Here is a 16,882-nt window from a genome sequence, read left to right as displayed (position 1 = left end):
GTGCATCAAGTACATGTATGTGTGTGTGTGTGTCCATGTGTGTATCTGCACTTCGATGTGTGTGTTTGTGTGCCCGCCTATGCGTATACTTACGTAGGATAAATATGGATTAGTTTGAGTGAATCCTGTGCTGCTGAGCCCTTAAATGGGATTAATTCAAGGTGGGCCCAGGGAAGATAACATTTCACACACACACCACAGTATACGCACATAGGTTTGTTTCCTCCCACTCACTCATGTCGACAACCTTACAAATAATTGAGGATTATTTGTAAGACAATAAAATGTAGTGCCATCTATATTAAGTTGAAAATATACTGGCACTGAATTCTATTGAACATTTCGCTTTTAGGGGAGGATTTGTCGTGCTATTGTTTTGGAGAGTAGAAAGACTAGATAGGTAAATTTCAGTCACGCCTTAAAACTGACCTTTGGTGCGAACGTTGAAATATTTATTGCAAGCCACAAGGGTCGACCAACCTCAGGGGGAACTGTTTCCATGAGAATACACTTAGACTTCCAGTAAACTGCCAATAGAGAATTACTCTGTGGTTTTAATCCAACCAGCGTGGTCTCAACCAGTCCCCACATATCCATGACATCCACAGGAACAACATAAACCTTCACACGGTGATGATCATACTGTACACTGAGGCTGTATGATGTGTTATCATCACCGAGTGGGGATTAAACCACTCCGCTGCTAACCAGACCCAACCAGCTACCATTAAACAAAGAGGAATATTTTGGTGGTGGTCAGTGACATTTTACCAGCCTCCCAACTTTGACACAAGATTTTGATGACCTACCTTTGTTGCACTGGGACCATCAACAACAAATAATCTAGGATGATTGTATGCCATACCCTGTAACAATAGCTACATACTGTATGATTTTAGCTAGCATACTGATACTGAATCGCAATTAAGTTCAAGGCTGTAAAGATGCAGCCTAAATGTTATATCAAGTGACAGCTTGGTAGAATCCTCCACAGGCTCCAAGTTGAACCCAGGGAAGAGGAAAATGAGTTTGTGTGTTATCTCCCTTTCTCTGTTATGCAGGATGAATATTGCAAGCAATAATGAATATTGCAAGCAATTTCATATTGGAAATATTGTACTGTACATATAGCGGAGCAGCTTGGCTAAAAAAAATAAAAATAAATGTGCATTTTGTGATAATTGTCACACTGTCATTTGGTACAGTATAGCCAAAGGTACAATATATAAACAAAAATTGGGATATTGAGCCATCATGAATTTTCAAAATGTCGCCCATAGCAATCACTTATTTTCATCAAAAAGATGAAAATTTATGAAATCAGGTATGCTTTTTTCTTTCTTCGTGGTGAACAAATTATTATATGTATATCTGAAAATATTGAATAATGAAAATTCATGATGACTCAATATCCTTTTTTGTTGGAATGCCTTTGGCTATTAGTGTACCAAATTGCATGTTTGTTTGTTTTTTTATCACAAAATGCACAAGTGTTATGGTTACTGTAACTGTCCCACTAATTCTTATGGAAGATCAACATAATATTTTGTATTGCCCATCATGTATTCGTATTGCAAGCTTTGGTACTCAGAAAAGAATTCCCCAAGTAAATGTTTTTCTTAATAAGGTTTTACCATATGAATATGAATTAAAGGTCCATATCTCTGTTTGCTGCAAAAGGGTCACTGTTAAGATTAGGCATGCAACTCCAAGCTGTTAGGTGTAGGGGTTGGATATCAATTCTGAGTGGTTTAAATTAGGGTTAGGGCTAGGGTAAGTAGATCACAAAACATTGCACTGGATTTGAACCTATCGGGGACACATGGATTACAAGGCCAATGGTGTTGTGTCCTGCTCTGTCCCCAGCATAGCACCTTGTGCAGCGTTTGCTGTTTTTTTAACAACCAATGTAACTCCTTTAAAAACAAAGAAGTGAGTTGTTAAGAAATGCATTCATTTAATAATTGGGTGGGTGGGAGCTACAGCAGCACTGAGTACTTTTTTTGGGGGGTTCTAATTGTAAATAAACTAAACTGTAAATTTCCTGTGTGGTGATTTGGCCAACACTAAATGTATTATTAATTAATTCAAGTTCTGATCTCATTCATAAATAAATACATGAATAAAATACAGGTTAAATAAATTACAAATCCAATAGAGAAATGTGTTGAAGTGACACCTGCCAGGGCCCAGATAGATTTCTAGGGCGACATCCACAACCTGAGCTTAACGTGATAAGATGCTCGATCGATGAGCACACAGGGCTTGCCGCTGTGGCCTACCGCCTGGATGAAGGGATGAAGACCTGCCAATGTGAACTCTCTGGAAGCTGCCTAAAGTTAGAGGTGAAAACACGACCATTGAGGGACACTAGCAAACCTGAAAACCTTTATCTGTGTGTAGACCTTCAGCAGTACATCTCCATTTTGCCCCTGTAAGCATATTACACAGGGAGTGTTTGTACAGTTAGACGAGCTCTGACTGGACTGCCCGAGGTGTGTAAGCTCTCCCTCTCTGAAGCAGTTAGCTGCTGAAGCAGGGTTATTTGCGGACTACAGGGGCTCCCACTGATGTGTCATGGCCCCTGCATGGATACTCTGACATCCACATAAAGGACAGACGGAGTAAAGCTGGTTATCTCTGCAGCCAGGGACAGAGCCAACCATGTGGCCAGGAGGAGATGGAGGAGCCGGCCCCCAGCCCTGCATGCGTCTGTGTTTGGTTGGCAGGGATGGAAGCTGCTTGGGGAGGAAGGGGGGGTTCCAGGTGTCTTTATAACTTAGCCCGACAGCTCGCTGAGCTTTAAACTCTAAGTCTATCTGGTTCAGCAGAGATCTACAGATCATCTTGACACTTGGGCCCAACGCCCTTGTGAACAGTGATGGATCACCTGGTGTCGAAAGAGCAGTATGACGACCACAGGTCTGACCCACTGAATCCAGGCAAGGTGTTGCTCAAACGACACTTAGAGCTAACGGGAATATACTGTAGCCTTTTACCCAGTCTGCTTTTCTCATCTGTGGACCCACATCCACTTTACTGACCACCAAAGGCTGGGACACCACTGCAACACCGAACAGCAGCAGCACAAAATAATGCCTATATCATTTACACAATATTGGTAGTAATCATGATGGTGTGTTATTACAGTTCATTACATTACAATACAACATATCGATAATAATAGTATGTGAACGTATCTGACTGCGTGTTTAATCAAAGCAAAAGCAATGAGCAAGTATGTGCAGTAGCTGGTGTTTTGTGCCTAAGTCAAGCAAGATCAGTTGTTTTTTCACAGATGATGAAAGTACAGATCAATGGTGATCAAAATGGTGTGTTATACTTTGTAATCTGACAATAGCTGAAGAAAACAATGCTTGTTTCAATGTTGGTAGATCTAAAATCAGCTACCTGAGAAATCCCCCTTCGAAGATTTAGAGCTTTTCACACCTCAGACAGGCAGGCTAACAGATTATTCATATTTAGTGATCTTACAAATGTTGTTTGTTATATTATGTTCCTTATTCAAAACATCTCGTTTCATAATATGCCAAAAACACACTTTTGTTTATATTTTTTTTTATTCTGTGTGAAAGGGGCACAGCCTACATGAGGCACATCCCACTGGCACCAGTCACATATGCTCCCCAGTGCTTCATACAAGGGCGATGCACCTGTACTGTGGGAAGGTGTGAAGGTGATTCCAGTCCATGAAGGGTGATGATCATGTACTGTGAGAAAGTATTAAGGTTATTTCAGTCCATGCAGACGCCACAGACAATTTTATTTTCAGTGGTTCAAAATGGTTATTTGCCTCAACATGATCCTGTTAGTCACTAAACCCCAGCAGAGTGAGAACACAGAAACATAAAAAGGTCAAAAGAGGCTGTGGTTGTGAGGCCGAAATGAGCTCTCTTGAAATTCTGCTCACAGGTCCAGTGTACTGTATCTCTCGCAAAGCACTTTGCCTGTGACAGACGGAGGACCAAACAACCGCTATTTGTTTATAATTAAAAAGTTCCTGACACTTTGAAGTTTCTGCACCCGGTGAAGAGAGAAGACGGCATTCTTTTAATAAAACATGTTTTCCAGTGCGGTGCCGTCCACTCCGCTCTGTCTTTATTATAGCAATCTGTCATGGTACATCAAACAGCTCCTGGCTTATAAATTATAAATATAATTAATGGAATGTGTTTCTCAAGAGTACAGCAGTGGCACCCCCAGGCTCCTTGTTCTCAACTGCGGCACTGCCACAGGAAGTCGCACAGGGTGGTAAACATTTAAGCCCAAATACTTTTCATCAGCCTAGCTTGACAAGCTTGTCATGTGTGGACTACTCAGCCCACAGGTCAAGGTACTTAGTGCTAGAAAAATAAATTAAAATCCTATTAATTACAAGCATCTGACAAATATGTGCTTTTTAGTATTTATCTTCAGAGAGATTGGTGGCCTGGAGAGCAAAAGCAATGAATCACTGAGTAGGGTTTCACAAATGCTACTGATCTACTGTATTACTCTCCCCTATATATTCACTTAACATGTTACAATCAGATTATTTCTATTATAAATTGATATACCCACAATTTGAGCAAAATAAATCTGTGGATTTATGTGTTTTGAAATGTTGGAATGCTCTATAATGAGGACACCATGGGTAGGATCTGGTCAGCACACCTCCAGAGCCCAGTTCTCCACAGACCTCTGGACAGAGATGTTTGTGTAGGAGAAATTAGGAGGCAGGGATTTCCTCCATGTGTCCACTGTCACTGTGGAGATAATGTCAGCACTGTCGGGATTAATCTGTCTCGGCTAAAGACACAGATTAAGGCCATCTGCAAAACTAGGACAAAATGGGGCATTAACACAGACAAGGCAAGGATCGGAGGCCCATCAACTGATACAGCGCACCCTAGTGTACGGAGAGCAAATAATCTAACTATAAAGCCAGGAATCTCTGTCTGTCAGTGCCACGATTACAGTGTTGAGTGTCAAATTGTTTGGATGAGCGGTTCTTAAGAAAGCTGCAATTAATCGGTTCCAAACATGCAGGCGCATGTTCAATGGGAACAAGGACCCAGTTCCAAACAGGCATGTGTTCAATGGCCTCTACGGATGGCCGCATCCTGAGGAAGACATGACCATGAGGAAGATCTCACGCAACTCACATAGCTCTACCATTGCATTTCAAACCAAGTTTATCATCATTCAACTGAATCAACCATAAGACACCACAAACCTACAACTGGACAATAGCCGAAATCACACACATATCATACAGGTATAATTTTCAGTGAAATCTAATTGCTATGTCCTATGTTTACTTAATAGAGTAAAAATTAAATAAAGTAAAAAAAAAAAAAAAAGTAAAATACAACCTTTCACACCTGCCTTGTTTAGTTTGGTCAAACCGTAACAGAGTTCGCTTTCCCCCTTGGTTCGGATCGTTTGGGCAGGTGTGAACGCAGCCATCACACTCTGGTGCGCACCAAAACGACCGTACCAAGACCTCCTCAAAGAGGTGGTCCCCCCCCCCGGTCCCAAGTGAACTCTGGTACGGTCCTTGTGTGGTGAGAACATGATCTGACCTCGATTTGATCAAACTCCTACTTTAAAAACTACACTTTACTGGATTATACCAGCTTCTGTAGCTAGCTGCTGAGTGCATTGTGGGGCATATACTTCCACAAAGATGAATCATGGACATACCTGGACCAATTACACAGCAGTTTGGGTGCTCCCGCCCCTGACACATCTGACCAATAATTGAAATGAGTGTGCAATTTGGTTTACTTCACCAACTCATCAATTGACAATTAATTAATTCAAACCTTTATTTAAACTCGTTGGGAAGCTGAGGTTTCCCTCATTTACAGCATCGACGAGCGTACAAGTAAAATCAGAAATACAATATAATACAATAAATACATAGAGAACAAACAGTCAAATAACACAGAGAATAAATAAAATGTATCACTTAAAGCAATTACAGACAGACATACAATGAGTAGAAATCATTCTCTTTGAAAATTTGAGAAAGAAGGCAATACCTCCAACTTAAAAGTAAGTTACACAACTCCTTTCTAGTAACCTAGATATATTATATTCTGGCAGCTCACCAATCAGAGCTTTAAAAATATAAAGGCGCCAGTGATACTTTCTCCTATAACAAAGAGATGGCCAGCCCACTTTCACATACAAAATACAATGGTGAGTACCATAACTGTCCCCAGTAATAAATCTCAGGGCAGAGTGATACACTGAATCAAGAGGTTTAAGGGTTGAAGCTGCTGCATGTCTATAAATAACATCTCCATAGTCTAAAACAGAGAGAAACACTGCTTGCACAATCTGCCGCCTACAATACATAGGAAAACTGGTTCTATTTCTATTCAGGAAACCCAACTTCTGTCTCAGTTTAAGTGCAAGTTTTTCCACATGAAACTTAAAAAAGAAAAATGCTCATCAAGCCATAGCCCAAGGTACTTGTATTCAGTAACTCTTTCAATAAGAGTACCATTGACAGTGGATAAGCGCAGCTGATCATGATCAATGTTTTTAGCTCTGGAAAACAACATGTATTTCGTTTTCTTAGCATTAAGCACTAATTTAAGACTGTTTAAAACATTCTGCAGAGCATTGAAAGAGATCTGCAGGTTTTTCATAGCTAGCTGAACAGTGTCAGCTGTACTGTACAATACTGTGTCGTCCGCGTACAGATGGGCGTGGCAACCATTCAGAGAGGATACAATGTCATTAATATAGATAGTCTTGAGGAACACCCATGGTAACAGATAAAAATTCAGTCTGAATCTGGCTAGATTTCACACATTGAGTCCTAGATGATAAATAGTCATGGAACCAATCACATGCACCTCTGTCAAGAACCCAAGAATAGGTGTGACAGCGACCGGACCAGCTCAAAAATGAAACAATGTATCAATTTTTGAATCTTGTGCGAACCAAATAAGTGGACTAGAGTGGACTAACAGGTGAGAAAACACCCTAAGAGTCCGTAGTCCAGGTGGTTGGGTCCTTCACGATTCTCCTGGCCTTGGTCTTGCGCCGCCTGGTGTAGTACTGTACATGTCCTGGAGGTTTGGTGCTCCCCCCATGATACTTTCCATTGACTGTATGTGTACCCCTCTCTGCAGGGCCTTTAGTTCCTGCATTGTGCTGCTCCCATAACAGGCAATGATATTCCCAGACAGGAAGCTCTCAATTGTGCATGTATACATTAGAAACTCAAAAGTATCTGGGGGGGGGCACTCGGAATTTCCTCAGATGCCTGAGTGAAACAGGACAATAATGGTGAAGAAACAGAAAAAGCCAGAAGACAGCTATTGGTAAACAGCTACGTTTCCAGTTTGTGTTTTATATGAAGTGTGAGGTGAGCTATGGCAACATAGGGACATAACTACTAGCCTTAGCTACAGTAGCAATAGAGAACCAGTCAGCAATACTCAAGGCTAGTGTTCTATAGTATCTAGCTAGCCCGCTACTTCTAGCTACCTAGGCACATTGTTCACTTCATGTTTATTTTTTGGATTAGCATGTATCATTGACAAATATGTGGCTTGGTATTTTTCACTCTATATTTTATGTAACATTAGGTCTTGTTGAACATTTGTCTTATAGTAGCCTATCATTTGAAAAGTTCACACAAATAACATTCTTTATAAAAGATAAGTACAACGATCAACAACAAAGAATCCTGTAGGCTGTACATAGTAGAGACTATTGCAGTCAGCTGCTTTCTATATATGCGTTTTTTGTTTTTATAGCACATCTACTGGCATTCTTCTGTGCAATAACACTCTAGACTGTGCGGGTCAGCTCTCAATAGGATTGCTAACCCAGACTCTCTTGCAACATTGTGCCCCTCAAACAGTATGTCTTTATTAGTTGTGAATGAGCAGGGTTTGTGTGAGGTCTTTGATTGTGCCACTCTCAATGTCCTTTATAGTAGGCTTAGAGCATTTATGAGGGACGGGATCTGGAAAGGAAACCCGTCTGATAAGTCATCTTTATACTGGGCTGCTGAAGCACTTGCGGACTCCGATAGATCACCATGCAACGTCGTGCAATGTTGTGCAATTTTGTGAAACTTTGTGTACCATGCAACTTGCTCATTCCAAAAAAATCTATATTTGAGTTGGGCAACAGCAATGTCAATATTTGCATAAAATATGGCCACTCTAAAATGTTTAATGTATGAATGTTTAGTCTAGTGGGGCCTCCTATACTCTGGGGTCCCCCGCACCACGGGGACTGTGGGGGTCTCCGCGACACCACTGATTAGCTAGAGTATCACATGTTTTTGCATATGAAACATCTGCTAACAGGACCACACAGCTGGCAAAAGTAACATGCAGTGGGGGAGTTACATCACTAGCTTACCACACTGGGAGTCAATTAGCAAACATGCTAATGTTAGCTAACCTACACTGACGTGTTATCATAGTGTAATGTAAGGAGTCTCTGCATGTCTGTTTTTCCATTTTCTCAAGAACTGGGCTGTATAAAGTTTAAATTTGGCAGGTGTATTGCACAGGACCCCAGGAAGCATAGTGTGTCAAGAGTGAAGCTGTTTGATCTGGCACTGCACTAGTCCCAGTAGCGTAATTTGCATAGGGTGCGTGGGTTCTGTGAACCCACGGGCCCCCTAGAGGATATATTGTGGCGGGGAAAAAAACGGGCGGGTTGAGTTGAAGCACATAAAACATTGAAGTCTGCCAGTCAATTACTTTTCCTAAAATGGTGTTCTGTTGCACCCCCTATTGTTAAATATATTCAAGATCATTAAAATAAAAAATCATTGTGTATGTTTTTTAATTTATACCTATATTGACCGCCAGCCATTCAATGAACGGCTATAGGGAATGTGCAGTGTCGCACTATGTATAGCCTATTACATATATATGCACAGTTTCGCGCTATGTAGGCTATTATAAATAAGTATTATTCATTAGGGGAGCTTGGACTCACTGGTCGACGGGTGGAGAGACGCATAATCTACAGAGCCTCCCCAGACGCGACTTCATCCTCCAGTTGGCTGAGGAGCTGGCGCCGAGTGGATGGTGCCGAGTGGATGGTGTCCAAACAGCCACCATTGCAATGTCGACAGAAGAACACTCCCCAAAAAATACGGTGAAGACAAGCTGCAGCAAGAACAGAACTGTCTACCAATGCACGGAGTGCACCAAAGCTGTCTGTGGCAGGTGCAGAGGATATATGTGCGAAGCTGCCGCCTCAACCGTGCGTAAGAGCAGAGCGCATCAACTCGTGTATAGCCTACAACTAGTAGCCCATAGCCAATAAAACAGCTTATTGTTTTATTCATATATCAACTAGATAATTATTAATTGTATTCGATAATTATTAAACATCAAATTTCTATGCTGCATAGGCCTAGCCTACTGTAAAAAGCGATGCGTTCTCATATATTAACTTAATAATAATTATTAATTAGATAATTATTATGTATCTACGTTCTATGCTGCATCTGTACAGTAGGCTACTGTTTTATTTAGATCATTGGCCAAAATGCTGTTCTTGTAGCCGTTTCATTTATTTTTTTCCTTTTGTGAAGTGTAGGCTATATTCTTGTTAAAGTGCGAAAATAACATTTATTATTATAATATATTATTTTATTGCCATATAGTCATTTTGTGAGTAGTATGAAAGGACAACATTAAGCCTTGAGTTGTAGGCCTACAGTACAATCCTAAGACCGTAAAAAATGTGAGTTCTTATGCTACGTCCATTGAATGGCTACTGGCCGATATAGTGAGCCGCGGCGGTTCTAGTGTAAAGGAACACGTCTTTTGTGGAAAATCGTCTTATGTAGAAATACGTGTATATAGCTCCAGTATACCACAGCTATATGTTTCAGTTGGTACAAATTAAGATAAATTCAATAGGCTATTTTAATGAATATATTATTAGAAACATATTTTTGATTGACAGACAGGCTAGGGGCCCCTTTGAGGTGAAAAAAAACAAACCCATGGGAATAAAAGTGAATCTACGCCCCTGACTAGTCCCACAAAAGAAAATAGTTATTAAGAAATGGTTATGGCATATTGTGCCACATGACATGATGTAATCACATCCTCAGTGGAGGTGGTCAAAGAAAATAGTTAACTTAAATAGGTTAGGCTACTAGTGTGATCCACTGACCAAATATAATGAGCTGGCATATTGGTAGAAAGCAGGGTAATTATTTTACTGTTACATTTCAGTCTATTGTTCTCTTCTTATCCAGTGGCGTAACGCAAAATCTCGGGATTAGGATTAGGCGGGGGCCTTTTGCAACAAAACAGTATTTCGATCCCTAGTCCTAGACCAGGGGTTTTCAAAATGTTTGTGTATGTGGACCACTATTTATAATCAATAATTTTCGGGGACCACCTCATACGCACTCTATAAAAATAGGTAGGCTACTAGACCTATACACACACTCCTACCTGAATTAATCCACCTCTTAATACTAGCACTAGTATAACGCTGTAGGTATAACTGGTCGTTGCATCAGTAGGCCTACAACAGACTTGTAAAAGAAAGTTTACCGCACACAACGGATGCCATATATCTAGTAAATCAGAACCATCAGAACCAGTGGAGGCTCATCCATTGAGGCAGGGGAGGACAGTCCTCCTCAGTTTTTGGAGAGAAGAGAGGGATTAAAATATAAATATATGAATTTATTTATTCATAATTAACATGATCTCAGTTTTGTTCATAAAGCAGGTTTCCCCTATGGATAAAAACCCATTATTGAAATTCTAAAGCTCCAACAGTGACATCTATAACATGCAGCTGGAGGACCCATAGATATCTATGGAAGGGAGGCTAGCCTCCCTTAGGGCGGGGTTCTTTTCTCTTAAATCAATGGAATGCCTTTTTTCTTGCTAATTTGTGATTGGCCAAAACGCTGAAAAATTGGATACTGCATTTGCTGTGCAACGTATTCCATTGTCCAGTTGTCAAATCTATTTGCCAACAAACTGTTTGAGAGCCAGCACACCTCAGTGTCCCCTAATCAAAAACATTTTCCATATATCACCTAACCTCTCCAGCACCTCACCAATATAAATTATTTTCTCTTTTTAGAGAAGAGTACAATCCATTACAACAACTATTGCTTACAATGTTTTATTGTTGTTTTGTAACATTTTATCATGAATATGATAAATAAATGCTGTATGTAGTCAAAGAAAGTGTTATTCAGTTTTTCATATGCTAAAATTGACTGCAAATCCACTTGAAAGCTGATATTTCAAATAATAACTGACTGAGGGAAAGTGCCCCCCGGTGCCCATGGGCGGTTCGCCTCTCTTCCTCCTGTCCTCCTCAGTTTTTTGAGTCACCAGCCACCACTGATCAGAACCAATGGGACGGACATAGCCTAGCCAGACTCAGCCATTTGTTTAGCGAGCGGCAAGGGCACGAACCAATCAGGGGCTGCTTTCCACTGTGGGGCGGGACACTAGTTAAAACGCAGTCCCTAATTGGCCCGGTATGGTCTGGATTTTGGCATAATCGCTCTGGAGGAGGCAAAGGCCAGACCGTTCTGCGTTAGTGAAGCAGAATGTGAGCTTGCGAGAACGGGATGGTCGTACCAGGCTAGCGGGGGTATTCTTTACGCCTGTTCTTATCATCTGTTACATTTCACCTCCTCCTTTAGTTCTTTGGAGTGAGTCACCAACCCTGAGCTCTCTAATGCCAACGCTTCTCTCTTGTTTTTCTCCCTCAAATGCTCACAGCACCATTTGAAAAAACAACAACAACAACCACATAAATTACAGTTTGTGTGATCAACGACACTTGAATGTACTAAAGCTGGATAATGACTGCTGAACTATTGACGTTAATTTGTGCATAATAACCACTTTTGCATCAGGAGCTGTCTGTGGTAGAAGGCTGCATCCTTCCTATCATCCTGTGTAGAGCGGCCCTATGTTCACAAAGGGGTGGGGAGCAACTGAAAATCACCCGCTTGTTTAATTGCAGACCTTGCAGAGGCTAAATCGGTAGTGACTGTCATAATGGCACTAGCTACGTCCCAAACAGAGCATGTGACATGTTTATTAGTTCTTCCTGACAAATTGGAATCAGAAGTGCCTCCAGGCGTTCACTAAATGGTTCGTAAAGTGTGTCCTAACAATTCTGTCAAATAGACAGCAATAGTGTTGCTGACATCTGCTAGCTAATATCAGACTCAGAATCAGAATTTGTTTTATTGCCATTGTAGTTTTTCAACATACTAGGAATTTATTTTCTGGCATGGTGCATCACATGGAGACAATTTTGGACAGGGTGCAGGGACGATACAGGACAGTGCAAGACAGGCCAGTGCAAAGGGCAAGTACAAAATAAATATATTAATGTATAAAATGATATATATATATATATATAGAGAGAGAGAGAGAGAGAGAGAGAGAGAGCGAGATAGATAGATAGATAGATAGATAGATAGATAGATAGATAGATAGATAGATAGATAGATAGATAGATAGATAGATAGACAGACAGACAGACAGACAGACAGACAGACAGACAGACAGACAGACAGACATCTGGAGATTATATTTTGGTTTCACCAACCGCCATCCGCTTATCCAGGGCCGGTTCGTGGAGGCAGCAGTTCCAGCAGGGGGCCCCAGACATCCCTTTCCTTAGCAACATCAACCAGCTCTGTCTGTAGGGATCTTTAGCCGCTCACAGGCCAGTGCAAAGATGTAATCCTGCCACCTATCCTCTACCCCGCAGCCTCCTCCCTGCTGAACATGCCAGGAACACCTTCCTAGGGAGGCGCCCAGGAGGCATCCTCACTAGATGCCCAAACCACCTCAACTGCCTCCTATCAACGCAAAGGAGCAGCGGCTCTACTCCAAGTCTCACACGAGTGACTGAACTTCTCACCTGATCTCTAAAGGAGACACCAGCCACTCTCCTGAGAAAACTCATCTCAGACGCTTCTATCCTGGATCTTGTTCTTTCGGTCATGACCCATCCATACCTGTTGGTGAGAGTAGTCCATAGTCTCTTCTGTGTCATGGTACTGCGCAGCCATGTTTTCAGGCAATGCGAGGTAGAAAAGTTCCGCTCAGATTGGGCCACAGAGATGGGTAGACACAGACATAACTGAGTTTTTCAGCTTCTACAAAGAGAGCTCTTGTTTGTGGATGGAGCTTGGATAGACATGATGCTACATCTTGGACTGTGCTACAAACAGACCCTCTGGTGGCATCACCAAGCATTTTGAGCTGAAGAGATCAAGGCCGCCTGTGTCCAGCTCCTTGGGGAGGTAAAGGAGCTCCAAATCCACTGTTTTCGCCTCTTCTGCCTGTATTACTGCCCTCTCTCTGTTCGCTGCTATTTTCATAGCTTCCTGATCAAACCTTCTCTTCAACTCCGTTGACACAAAATCAACAGCCTCGTAAAAGTCACGTCTCCAAATCACTGTTTGTGTCGTGCGCCACTGCCTCTGGAACAGTGGTTTGGTGATAGCATCTTCAGGCCCATTTCCGAGGCACGTGTTTCCACCTTGCGAACCATCTTATCCACAATTTCATCATCTCTAAGTGACTATGCGCTCTTGGAGCACATTTGCGCGCGCCAATGGCACTTGCTTTGGAGCTCTGCAGGCTCCGGGCCACTGCCTCACAGGGCAGAATGTACGATTTAAATTCTCTGTCCCAAAACGTCTGCCTGGAAAATTGAAGTTGGCTGGCTGAAAGCGCTCCTCAACTGCCGTTAGGCTACTGCTGGCTTTTTCTCCTCCCGCGTGGGCTGCTGCCATTGGAGCGACATTTGCAGGCCTGACTTCATTCGCCTTGGGAGGGATCTCGAACACCGCAGCGATGCTGCTACTAGTTCCAGGCCATGAAGCGAGAGTATCGCTTTCCTCGTCCTCAGTTTGGGTCCGCTGCGGTTCACTTGTGCTTTTTTTAGGGGCCTGTGGTTTAGTAAAAAAAACTCTGAAATGCGTTTCTGAGCGGCCATTGTGATAGTTTGCTTCTTGTTTGTCTGATCTTCACTAACGTTAACAAACAGAAATGCACCAGTGGGAAAGTGTATGTGCAGGAGCGTCAGCGTTCATTGGGTATTAATAATTATCAAATGATTCATAGTGCACTTTTTGTCCCAGATGTTCCCCAAACAAGCCACTTTTAGATCAATAACAGACAAATTACATAAAATGTTTTTAATGTATTGATAAAAAATTATACAACCTAAAGCCTCTCCCCAAAACAATTTCACACCAGCTCACTAGGGGGTGCTGCAGCACCCTCAGCACCCCTATTTCCCTTGGCTATGGTAAGGACTCATTCCCTACTTGGAGCGGACAATCCACAGGTTTCCTGCTGAGAACCATGGCCTCTGATTTGGCAGTGTAGATTTTCATCCCAGCCGCTTTGCACTTGGCTTCGAACCGATCCAGAGATTGCTGGAGGTCACAGGTCGCTGATGCCGTCAGCACCAAATCACATCATTAAAATCACAAACAAGATTGGTGAAAAAGCACAGCCCTGACGGAGGCCAACCCCTACCGGAAAATAACCCAACTTACTTACCGAGGACGCGAACACAGCTCTCGCTCTGGGTGTACAGAGATTGAATGGCCATGAGCAGGGATCCCCCTCACCCCATACTCCCGCAGAACCATCCACAATATCTCTCGAGGGACCCAGTCATAAGCCTTCTCCAAATCCACAAAACACATGTAGACAGGAATCCAGATTGTTCCTCTTCAATCTGAGGTTCAACTATCGTCCGGACCCTCCATTCTAGAACCTTAAGAGTACACTTTCCCTGGGAGACTGAGTAATGTGATGCCTCTGTAGTTGGCACACACCCTCTCGTACCCTTTTTTGAATACTGGGACCACCACACCAGTCTGCCACTCTTTTGCACTGCCCCAGACTTCCACACAATGTTAAAGAGGAGTATCAACACTCAGTGGCTTCAGCATTTCCAGATGGATCTCATCAATCCCTGGGGCTTTGCCACTGTGTTCTTTGACTACCTTGGAGAACAACTCCAGGGAAATTGAAAATGACCCCCTTTCATCTTCCGGCTCTGCCTTGATCGTAGAGGGTGGATTTGTCAGGTTCAGGTTCCCTCAAAATGCTGCTTCAACCACTCAGTTGAAGTCAGCAGTGTCCCATCCTTGCTGTACACAGCTTGGATGGTCCCCTGCTTCCCCTTCCTAAGGTGTTGGATGGTTTTCCAGAAACACCCTGGTGCTGACCGAAAGTCATTCTCCATGGTTTCTCCGAACTACTCCCACACCCGCTTAGTCACGGCCAAGGCCGCAGCCCTCCAGGCCCATCGATACCCTGCAACTGCCTGTGGAGTCTCCCGGGCTAACATATCCTGGAAGGCCTCCTTCAGTCAGACAGCTTCCCTGACCACCGGTGTCCACCACTGTGTTCGAGGGTTACCGCCCCTTGAGGTACCTGTGGCCCTCAGGCCACAGCTCCCAGTCGCAGCTTCAGCAATGGAAGCTTTGAACATCGACCATTCCTGCTCGATGTCCCCAACCTCCACAGGGATGTCTGAGAAGCTCTGCCGGAGGTGGCAGTTAAATTCTCTCCAGACAGGCTCTTCCTCCAGATGTTCCCAGTTCACCCTCACTACATGCTTGGGTTTACCTGGTCTGTCCAGAGGCTTCCCCCACCATATAACCCAACTCACCACCAGATGGTGGTCAGTGGACAGCTCTACCCCTCTCAGATGATACAATAACAAAATCGATCATCGACCTTCTGCCTAAGGTAAGGTATAGCCATCCTTGTGCTCAAACACCGTGACTAGCACAGAAGTCCAGCAACAAAACACAGCTCGGGTTCAGATCATGGTGGCCATGCCTCTGAATCACTCCCCTCCAACAACCTTGTACAGTCTTGAGAAGTTACCGTCCGCCCCGAATGTTGAGTGGAGAGCAGCAACGACAGCAGCGGCGCAGTTTTAGAGGTCTATTCGGACCACTCCAGACCCCTTCCTGATTCCATGTAGCACAATAGCCGCCAGGAGGCGACATTGAGCAGCAAACTCAATTCGACTGGCAGTAACTGTGTGACTAGTTAACTGGTTAGCTATATTATTTGTATTATATTGTGTATATTGTACATCGTAGGCTATTGTATATTGTGTAGCTGACATAGTCAATAAGCAACATGAAGGCAACACCCAGATAGCAAGCGGATCTGGGCCATATGCAGGCCAGATCTGGCCCTTGTGGCTTAGTTCCTGCCCATATATGGCCCAGAATCATTACACATCCACTTGCTATCTGGGCACATTATTGAAGCTGCTACTGGGACTTAGGAGATTTTGCCCCTCGACAAGAACCAGAGTTACTGTAGCAAAACACATCCTCTTTTTTGCTGTCACTTTTAAGGAAGCGTAGCAGAGATTGTTTGTAGACGCGATCGATTAAGATGTAGCTAAATGTATTGTACTGTAGTGTTACCGATAGAGAACTACATACACTGTAGGGAATGATTTAACAGTTTTCGGACACTGGAACATCATTGCATCAGATATTCATGGACACAAGCAAGCAGATGCGCCCAAAATCATGTAACAACCCGATCACTGATGGGAGCAGGTTGAAGTAGTATTCAGGTTCCATGTTTGGTTGAATGATGAATCCCATATAAATGGTTGGAATTCTAATGATGTGCAAGTGTGGTTTTGTCAACCTTACTGCTGTATGCTAGCAGGCTGTGAAGCTGCACAATAAGACTGATAGCCAGTTAGCTCACGACAGCAGCTTCCATAAAATCTGTTTCTCGCGCAGGAACGGAGACAAACTCAAACTCGCAGCAAAACAGATAGCAATTATCGTAACATTGTGTTTGGCTGAGATATG

This window comes from Borostomias antarcticus (genome assembly GCF_949987555.1).
Source record: "Borostomias antarcticus genome assembly, chromosome: 7".
Lineage (NCBI taxonomy): Eukaryota > Metazoa > Chordata > Actinopteri > Stomiiformes > Stomiidae > Borostomias > Borostomias antarcticus.
This window is presented reverse-complemented; position numbering follows the sequence as displayed.